Source organism: Lagenorhynchus albirostris, chromosome 7 (assembly GCF_949774975.1).
Source record: "Lagenorhynchus albirostris chromosome 7, mLagAlb1.1, whole genome shotgun sequence".
NCBI lineage: Eukaryota > Metazoa > Chordata > Mammalia > Artiodactyla > Delphinidae > Lagenorhynchus > Lagenorhynchus albirostris.
In genome coordinates, this window is record NC_083101.1 from 46,073,744 (window position 1) to 46,084,325 (window position 10,582).

Sequence of the window (10,582 nt, forward strand, 5' to 3'; positions counted from 1 at the left end):
GTTACATTACGCTTAGCCGCATCTTCTTAGCCCTCTTCCTCAGTTTCACCTCTTGGTGAGACACTGAGTATCCTTTGTGAGACTTTAAGTATCTTCATTTTCTGCCATTACCTCCTCCAGTTTCTTTAGTGCTGCTTTTAGATATAAAAATTTTAAAAGAAATCTATTAATAGCTACCACTTATCAAGTGCTTACTATAAATTTTATATACATCATCTCATGTAATACTTAAAAGAGGTTAATGTTTCACAGATTTAAAGAATTGAGATTCAAAGAAGTTGAATAACTTGGCCACCATCAGAGAGGTAATATGACATACTTAAATTTTAGATCTGTCTCATTCATTCATTTATTCATTCATTCATCCATTCAGTATCTGATCTTGGCTAGCTCTCATGCCAGTTGTTTGTTTGTGACACGCTGGCAATGGGAGATAGCCAGAGTCCTCTCCCTCACGGAGTTGACAACTATATGACAACTAATGTATATAGAAACAAACAACACCCAAATAAATGCATAATTACAGATTCTGTCTATATGCTACAGTGAATGGAAATCATCTGTAGTAGAGACTGCTGATTGACTTGTGCAGCGACTGACATGTCTAGAATAACCCTTTGCTTTATACAACATAACCTTCATATTCACAGTGATGTAGCATCTGTTGAGGTGGGACAAGCATTTCTGAAAATTAGTTTTAGAATGATTCTACCAGAGCTCCACCTCACAGGATGAGGTTTAATTAGTACTCAGTAACATCAGTCAGAACTTCAGTCATCCACAGACATAACACTGGTCCTCAGTATAATGAACAGGCTTGAAGGGGACTTCAGAGGCTGAGTTCTGAGAGGCTGTTCATAAAAAATTGATTTAATTGATTCTTCATGTTTATGTTCTAAGACAGTGGTTCCCAGCTTTTCCCAGTAAGAGGACCTTTTTAATTTTCTACATATCCACACATAATAAGAAATGTATTTTTGATAATTTTGGATTGGGAAAATCCAAGTCTAAAAGCTTTCACAGTATCAGAAACAATAAAATTAGTTTGCATTTTATTAATTAGTAAAGCATCTTGATATATTTAAAAACTAATAGTATGTATGTTTGGCCTCCAAGTACTATTTTACTAACTTTACTAGAGGGTTAGGAGCTATGTCCCCAAACTGTGGGTTCAAAATGCCTTGGCTACATTAGTTGCTAGTTGTGTGACCTGAGCATGATTACTTAACCTCTATATGCCTCAGTATCTAGACAATGATAATATCAAAAACAACTATAATAAAGTATATACCTCAAAGAATTTTTTAAAGGCTTCATGGTGTGTGTGTGTGTGTGTGTGTGTGTATGTATGTGTGTGTGCATGTGCACTACGCCTGCATATGTGAAACTTTTAAATGAAGTAAGTTATACATACAGAGAAATCCAAACAATATTTCGTTCAATTTGATGAATTTTTACAAACTGAACCCTCTTCTGTAACTGGTATCCCTGTCAAAGAAGCAGACCTCATCAGCACTCAATAAAGCATCCTCTTGGCCCCTTCCAGTCACTGTCCCTTCCCAAGGTAGCCACTGCCCTGACTTCTAATAGCAGAGATTAGTTTTGTCTTGTTTCATACATTGTGAAAATGGCACCGCATACGTATCTGACTCATTCCTTCAGCATTAAGCTTACGATGTCCAGCCATAATTTTAAGTGTATTATACACTGGATATCCTCATTGCTCTATAGTATTCCATTGTTTGAACCTTGCGGAACTTTTTGTAGAAGAAAACGATGTAAATTGCCTAAAGTGCTTATGAGAAAGCCTGGCTAAAAATGCTCACTACATTTTACTGGCAGTAACCTGATGATAGGAGCTTTTCAATACATCAGCCCCCAGGCAAATGAAGGTACGATGTCATCATTATCTGTGTTCTGCACAAGCAGAGATGACACGTGGAAAGCAGCATGGTGTCCCTGTTAAGGGACACAAATTAACCCTTATTTAACCTCTCTAAGCTTCAGTATCCATATCTTTTTTCTTTTTTATGCAGCAGTTTCTTATTAGCTATCCATTTTATACATATTAGTGTACATATGTAAATCTCAATCTCCCAATTGATCACACCACCACCCCCTGGCACTTTCCCCCCTTGGTGTCCATACATCTGTTCTCTACATCTGTGTCTCTATTTCTGCCCTGCAAACCTGTTCATCTGTACCATTTTTCTAGGTTCCACATATACGCGTTAGTATATGATATTTGTTTTCCTCTTTCTGACTTACTTCTCTCTGTATGACAGTCTCTGGATCCATCCACGTCTCTACAACTGACCCACTTTCGTTTCTTTTTATGGCTGAGTAATATTCCATTGTATATATGTACCACATCTTCTTTATCTGTTTGTCTGTTGATGGGCATTTACGTTGCTTCCATGACCTGACTATCGTAAATAGTGCTGCAATGAACATTGGGGTGCATGTGTCTTTTTGAATTCTGGTTTTCACCGGGTATATGCCCAGTAGTGGGATTGCTGGGTCATATGATAATTCTATTTTTAGTTTTTTAAGGAAGCTCCATACTGTTCTCCATAGTGGCTGTACCAAATTACATTCCTAACAATAGGACAAGAGGATTCCCTTTTCTCCAAACCCTCTCCAGCATTTGTTGTTTGTAGATTTTCTGATGATGCCCATTCTAACTGGTGTGAGGTGATACCTCATTGTAGTTTTGATTTGCATTTCTCTAATAATTAGTGATGTTGAACAGGTTTTCATGTGCTTCTTGGCCACCTGTATGTCTTCTTTGGAGAAATGTCTATTTAGGTCTTCTGCCCATTTATTTATTGGGTTGTTTGTTTCCTTAATATTGAGTTACATGAGTTGTTTATATATTTTGGAGATTAATCCTTGTCCTTTGATACGTTTGCAAATATTTTCTCCCATTCTGAGGGTTGCCTTTCATCTTGTTTGTAGTTTCCTTTGCTTTGCAAAAGCTTTTAAGTTTCATTAGGTCCCATTTGTTTATTTTTGTTTTTATTTCCGTTGCTCTAGGAGGTAGACCAAAAACGATCTTGCTGTGATTTATGTCAAAGAGTGTTCCTCCTATGTCTCCCTATAAGTTTTTATGGTGTCCAGTCTTACATTTCGGTCTCTAATCCATTTTGAGTTTATTTTTCTGTAGGGTGTTAGGGTGTGTTCTATTTTCATTTTCTTTTAATGTAGCTCTCCAGTTTTCCCAGCACGAGTTATTGAAAATACTATCTTTTCTCCATTGTATATCCTTGCCTCATTTGTCAGATTAGTTGACCATAGGTGTGTGGGTTTATCTCTGGGCTTTCTATCCTGTTCCATTGATCTATGTTTCTGTTTTTGTGCCAGTACCATACTGTCTTGATTACTATAGCTTTATAAGTATAGTCTGAAGTCAGGGAATCTGATTCTTCCAGCTCTGAATTTTTTTTTCTTTTCTCAAGATTGCTTTGGCTAATCAGGGTCTTTTTTTTTTTTATTTTATTTTTTTTAACATCTTTATTGGAGTATAATTGCTTTACAATGGTATGTTAGCTTCAGCTTCACAACAAAATGAATCAGTTATATACATACATATATTCCCATATCTCTTCCCGCTTGCGTCTCCCTCCCTCCCACCCTCCCTATCCCACCCCTCCAGGCGGTCACAAAGCACCGAGCTGATCTCCCTGTGCTATGCGGCTGCTTCCCACTAGCTATTTACCTTACGTTTGGTAGTGTATATATGTCCATGCCTCTTTATCGCTTTGTCACCGTTTACCCTTCCCCCTCCCCATAACCTCAAGTCCATTCTCTAGTAAGTCTGTGTCTTTATTCCTGTTTCACCCCTAGGTTTTTCATGACATTTTTTTTTTAATTCCATATATATGTGTTAGCATACGGTATTTGTCTCTCTCTTTCTGACTTACTTCACTCTGTATGACAGACTCCAGGTCTATCCACCTCATTACAAATAGCTCAATTTCGTCTCTTTTTATGGCTGAGTAATATTCCATTGTATATATGTGCCACATCTTCTTTATCCATTCATCCGATGATGGACACTTAGGTTGTTTCCATCTCCGGGCTATTGTAAATAGAGCTGCAATGAACATTTTGGTACATGACTCTTTTTGAATTATGGTTTTCTCAGGGTATATGCCCAGTAGTGGGATTGCTGGGTCATATGGTAGTTCTATTTGTAGCTTTTTAAGGAACCACCATACTGTTCTCCACAGTGGCTGTATCAATTTACATTCCCACCAACAGTGTAAGAGGGTTCCCTTTTCTCCACACCCTCTCCAGCATTTATTGTTTCTAGATTTTTTGATGATGGCCATTCTGACTGGTGTGAGATGATATCTCATTGTAGTTTTGATTTGCATTTCTCTCATGATTAGTGATGTTGAGCATTCTTTCATGTGTTTGTTGGCACTCTGTATATCTTCTTTGGAGAAATGTCTATTTAGGTCTTCTGCCCATTTTTGGATTGGGTTGTTTGTTTTTTTGTTATTAAGCTGCATGAGCTGCTTATAAATTTTGGAGATCAATCCTTTGTCAGTTGCTTCATTTGCAAATATTTTCTCCCATTCTGAGGGTTGTCTTTTGGTCTTCTTTATGGTTTCCTTTGCTGTGCAAAAGCTTTTAAGTTTCATTAGGTCCCATTTGTTTACTCTTGTTTTTATTTCCATTTCTCTAGGAGGTGGGTCAAAAAGGACCTTGCTGTGATTTATGTCATAGAGTGTTCTGCCTATGTTTTCCTCTAAGAGTTTGATAGTTTCTGGCCTTACATTTAGGTCTTTAATCCATTTTGAGCTTATTTTTGTGTATGGTGTTAGGGAGTGATCTAATTTCATACCTTTACATGTAGCTGTCCAGTTTTCCCAGCACCACTTATTGAATAGGCTGTCCTTTCTCCACTGTACATTTCTGCCTCCTTTGTCAAAGATAAGGTGACCATATGTGCGTGGGTTTATCTCTGGGCTTTCTATCCTGTTCCATTGATCTATCTTTCTGTTTTTGTGCCAGTACCATACCGTCTTGATAACTGTAGCTTTGTAGTATAGTCTGAAGTCTGGGAGCCTGATTCCTCCAGTTCCTTCTTTCGTTCTCGAAATTGCTTTGGCTATTTGGGGTCTTTTGTGTTTCCATACAAATTGCAAAATTTTTTGTTCTAGTTCTGTGAAAAATGCCAGTGGTAGTTTGATAGGGATTGCATTGAATCTATAGATTGCTTTCGGTAGTAGAGTCATTTTCACAATGTTGATTCTTCCAATCCAAGAACATGGTATATCTCTCCATCTATTTGTATCGTCTTTAATTTCTTTCATCAGTGTCTTATAATTTTCTGCATACAGGTCTTTTGTCTCCTTAGGTAGGTTTATTCCTAGATATTTTATTCTTTTTGTTGCAATGGTAAATGGGAGTGTTCTCTTGATTTCACTTTCAGATTTTTCATCATTAGTATATAGGAATGCCAGAGATTTCTGTGCATTAATTTTGTATCCTGCCACTTTACCAAATTCATTGATTAGCTCTAGTAGTTTTCTGGTAGCATCTTTAGGGTTCTCTATGTATAGGATCATGTCATCTGCAAACAGTGACAGCTTTACATCTTCTTTTCCGATCTGGATTCCTTTTATTTCCTTCTCTTCTCTGATTGCTGTGGCGAAAACTTCCAAAACTATGTTGAATAAGAGTGGTGAGAGTGGGCAACCTTGTCTTGTTCCTGATCTTAGTGGAAATGCTTTCAGTTTTTCACCATTGAGGATGATGTTTGCTGTGGGCTTGTCATATATGGCCTTTATTATGTTGAGGAAAGTTCCCTCTATGCCTACTTTCTGCAGGGTTTTTATCATAAATGGGTGTTGAATTTTGTCAAAAGCTTTCTCTGCATCTATTGAGATGATCATATGGTTTTTCTCCTTCAGTTTGTTAATATGGTTTATCACATTGATAGATTTGCGTATATTGAAGAATCCTTGCATTCCTGGAATAAACCCCACTTGATCATGGTGTATGATCCTTTTAATGTGCTGTTGGATTCTGTTTGCTAGTATTTTGTTGAGGATTTTTGCATCTATGTTCATCAGTGATATTGGCCTGTAGTTTTCTTTCTTTGTGACATCCTTGTCTGGTTTTGGTATCAAGGTGATGGTGGCCTCGTAGAAGGAGTTTGGGAGTGTTCCTCCCTCTGCTATATTTTGGAAGAGTTTGAGAAGGATAGGTGTTAGCTCTTCTCTAAATGTTTGATAGAATTCGCCTGTGAAGCCATCTGGTCCTGGGCTTTTCTTTGTTGGAAGATTTTTAATCACAGTTTCAATTTCAGTGCTTGTGATTGGTCTGTTCATATTTTCTATTTCTTCCTGATTCAGTCTTGGCAGGTTGTGCATTTCCAAGAATTTGTCCATTTCTTCCAGGTTGTCCATTTTATTGGCATAGAGTTGCTTGTAGTAATCTCTCATGATCTCTTTTATTTCTGCAGTGTCAGTTGTTACCTCTCCTTTTTCATTTCTAATTCTATTGATTTGAGTCTTCTCCCTTTTTTTCTTGATGAGTCTGGCTAGTGGTTTATCTATTTTGTTTATCTTCTCAAAGAACCAGCTTTTAGTTTTATTGATCTTTGCTATTGTTTCCTTCATTTCTTTTTCATTTATTTCTGATCTGATTTTTATGATTTCTTTCCTTCTGCTAGCTTTGGGGTTTTTTTGTTCTTCTTTCTCTAATTGCTTGAGGTGCAAGGTTAGGTTGTTTATTCGAGATGTTTCCTGCTTCTTAAGGTGGGCTTGTATTGCTATAAACTTCCCCCTTAGAACTGCTTTTGCTGCATCCCACAGGTTTTGGGTCGTTGTGTCTCCATTGTCGTTTGTTTCTAGGTATTTTTTGATTTCCTCTTTGATTTCTTCAGTGGTCACTTCATTATTAAGTAGTGTATTGTTTAGCCTCCATGTGTTTGTATTTTTTACAGATCTTTTCCTGTAATTGATATCTAGTCTCATGGCGTTGTGGTCAGAAAAGATACTTGATACAATTTCAATTTTCTTAAATTTACCAAGGCTTGATTTGTGACGCAAGATATGATCTATCCTGGAGAATGTTCCATGAGCACTTGAGAAAAATGTGTATTCTGTTGTTTTTGGATGGAATGTCCTATAAATATCAATTAACTCCATCTCGTTTAATGTATCATTTAAAGCTTGTGTTTCCTTATTTATTTTCATTTTGGATGATCTGTCCATTGGTGAAAGTGGGGTGTTAAAGTCCCCTACTATGAATGTGTTAATGTCGATTTCCCCTTTTATGGTTGTCAGTATTTGCCTTATGTATTGAGGTGCACCTAAGTTGGGTGCATAAATATTTACAATTGTTATGTCTTCCTCTTGGATCGATCCCTTGATCATTATGTAGTGTCCTTCTTTGTCTCTTCTAATAGTCTTTGTTTTAAAGTCTATTTTGTCTGATATGAGAATTGCTACTCCAGCTTTCTTTTGGTTTCCATTTGCATGAAATACCTTTTTCCATCCCCTTACTTTCAGTCTGTATGTGTCTCTAGGTCTGAAGTGGGTCTCTTGTAGACAGCAAATATAAGGGTCTTGTTTTTGTATCCATTCAGCCAATCTGTGTCTTTTGGTGGGAGCATTTAGTCCATTTACATTTAAGGTAATTATCGATATGTGTGTTCCTATTCCCATTTTCTTAATTGTTTTGGGTTCGTTATTGTAGGTCCTTTCCTTCTTTTGTGTTTCTTGCCTAGAGAAGTTCCTTTAGCAGTTGTTGTAGAGCTGGTTTGGTGGTGCTGAACTCTCTCAGCTTTTGCTTGTCTGTAAAGGTTTTAATTTCTCCATCAAATCTGAATGAGATCCTTGCTGGGTAAAGTAATCTTGGTTGCAGGTTTTTCTCCTTCAACACTTTCAATATGTCCTGCCACTCCCTTCTGGCTTGCAGAGTTTCTGCTGAAAGATCAGCTGTTAACCTTATGGGGATTCCCTTGTGTGTTATTTGTTGTTTTTCCCTTGCTGCTTTTAATATGTTTTCTTTGTATTTAATTTTTGACAGTTTGATTAATATGTGTCTTGGCGTATTTCTCCTTGGATTTATCCTGTATGGGACTCTCTGTGCTTCCTGGACTTGATTAACTTTCCTTTCCCATATTAGGGAAGTTTTCAACTATAATCTCTTCAAATATTTTCTCAGTCCCTTTCTTTTTCTCTTCTTCTTCTGGAACCCCTATAATTCGAATGTTGGTGCGTTTAATGTTGTCCCAGAGGTCTCTGAGACTGTCCTCAGTTCTTTTCATTCTTTTTTCTTTTTTCTGCTCTGCAGTAGTTATTTCCACTATTTTATCTTCCAGGTCACTTATCCGTTCTTCTGCCTCAGTTATTCTGCTATTGATCCCATCTAGAGTACTTTTAATTTCATTTATTGTGTTGTTCATCGTTGCTTGTTTCATCTTTAGTTCTTCTAGGTCCTTGTTAACTGATTCTTGCAATTTGTCCATTCTATTGTCCATTCTATCTCCAAGATTTCGGATCAACCTTACTATCATTATTCTGAATTCTTTTTCAGGTAGACTACCTATTTCCTCTTTATTTGTTAGGTCTGGTGGGTTTTTATCTTGCTCCTTCATCTGCTGTGTGTTTTTCTGTCTCTTCATTTTGCTTATCTTACTGTGTTTGGGGTCTCCTTTTTTGCAGGCTGAAGGTTCGTAGTTCCTGTTGTTTTTTGTGTCTGTCCCCAGTGTCTAAGGTTGGTTCAGTGGGTTGTGTAGGCTTCCTGGTGGAGGGTACTAGTGCCTGTGTTCTGGTGTATGAGGCTGGATCTTGTCTTTCTGGTGGGCAGGTCCACGTCTGGTGGTGTGTTTTGGGGTGTCTGTAGACTTACTATGATTTTGGGCAGCCTCTCTGCTAATGGGTGGGGTTGTGTTCCTGTCTTGCTAGTTGTTTGGCATAGGATGTCCAGCACTGTAGCTTGCTGGTCGTTGAGTGAAGCTGGGTGCTGGTGTTGAGATGGAGATCTCTCGGAGATTTTTGCTGTTTGATATTATGTGCAGCTGGGAGGCCTCTTGTGGACCAGTGTCCTGAAGTTGGCTCTCCCACCTCAGAGGCACAGCACTGACTCCTGGCTGCAGCACCAAGAGCCTTTCATCCACAGGGCTCCTTAATTTGGGATGATTCGTTGTCTATTCAGGTATTCCACAGATGCAGGGTATATCAAGTTGATTGTGGAGCTTTAATCCGCTGCTTCTGAGGCTGCTGGGAGAGATTTCCCTTTCTCTTCTTTGTTCTGACAGTTCCCAGGGGCTCAGCTTTGGATTTGGCCCCGCCTGTGCGTGTAGGTCGCCGGAGGGCGTCTGTTCTTTGCTCAGACAGGACGGGGTTAAAGGAGCCGCTGATTCGGAGGCTCTGGCTCACCCAGGCCGGGGGGGTAGGGAGGGTCACGGAGTGCGGGGCGGGCCTGCAGCGGCAGAGGCCGGCGTGACGCTGCAGCCTGAGGGCGCCGTGCGCTCTCCCGGGGGAGCCGTCCCTGGATCCCGGGACCCTGGCAGTGGCGGGCTGCACAGGCTCCCCGGAAGGGCGTGTGGCTAGTGACCTGTGCTCGCACACAGGCCTCCTGGCGGCAGCAGCAGCGGCCTCAGCGTCCCATGTCCGTCTCTGGGCTCCGCAATCTTAGCCGCGGCTTGCGCCCGTCCCTGGAGCCTTCTCAAGCAGCGCTCTTAATCCCCTCTCCTCGTGCACCAGGAAACAAAGAGGGACGTAAAAGTCTCTTGCCTCTTCGGCAGGTCCAGACCCCTCCCCGGACTCTCTCCCGGCCAGCCGCGGCGCACCAACGCCCTGCAGGCTGTGTTCACGCCGCCAACCTCAGTCCTCTCCCGGCGCTCCGACAAAAGCCGGAGCCTCAGTTCCCAGTCCCGCCCGCCCCGGCGGGCGAGCAGACAAGCCTCTCGGCTGGTGAGTGCCGGTCGGCCCGATCCTCTGCGCTGGAATCTGTCCGCTTTGGCCTCCGCACCCCTGTTGCTGTGTTCTCCTCCGCGGCTCCCAAGCTCCCCCACTCCGCCTCCCGAAGTCTCCACCCGCGAAGGGGCTTCCTAGTGTGTGGACACTTTTCCTCCTTCACAGCTCTCTCCCGCTGGTGCAGGACCCGTCCCTATCCTTTTGTCTCTGTTTAGTGTTTTCTTTTGCCCTAACCAGGTACGTGGGGGGTTCCTTGCCTTTTGGGAGGTCTGAGGTCTTCTGCCAGCGTTCAGTAGGTGCTCCGTAGGAGTTGTTCCACGCGTAGGTGTACTTCTGGTGTATCTGTGGAGAGGAAGGTGATCTCCGCGTCTTACTCTTCCCAATCAGGGTCTTTTTTATCTCCATAGATATTTTAAGATTTTTTGATCTAGTTCTGTAAGAAATGCCACTGGCAATTTGAGAGGGATTTCATTGAATCTGTAGATTGCTTTGGGTAGTATAATCATTTTCACAATACTGATTCTCCCAATCCAAGAACATGGTATGTCTCTCATCTGTTTGTACCATCTTTAATTTCTTTCATCGGTGTCTTATAGTTTTCTGCATACAAGTCTTTTGTCTCCCTAGGTAGGTTTATT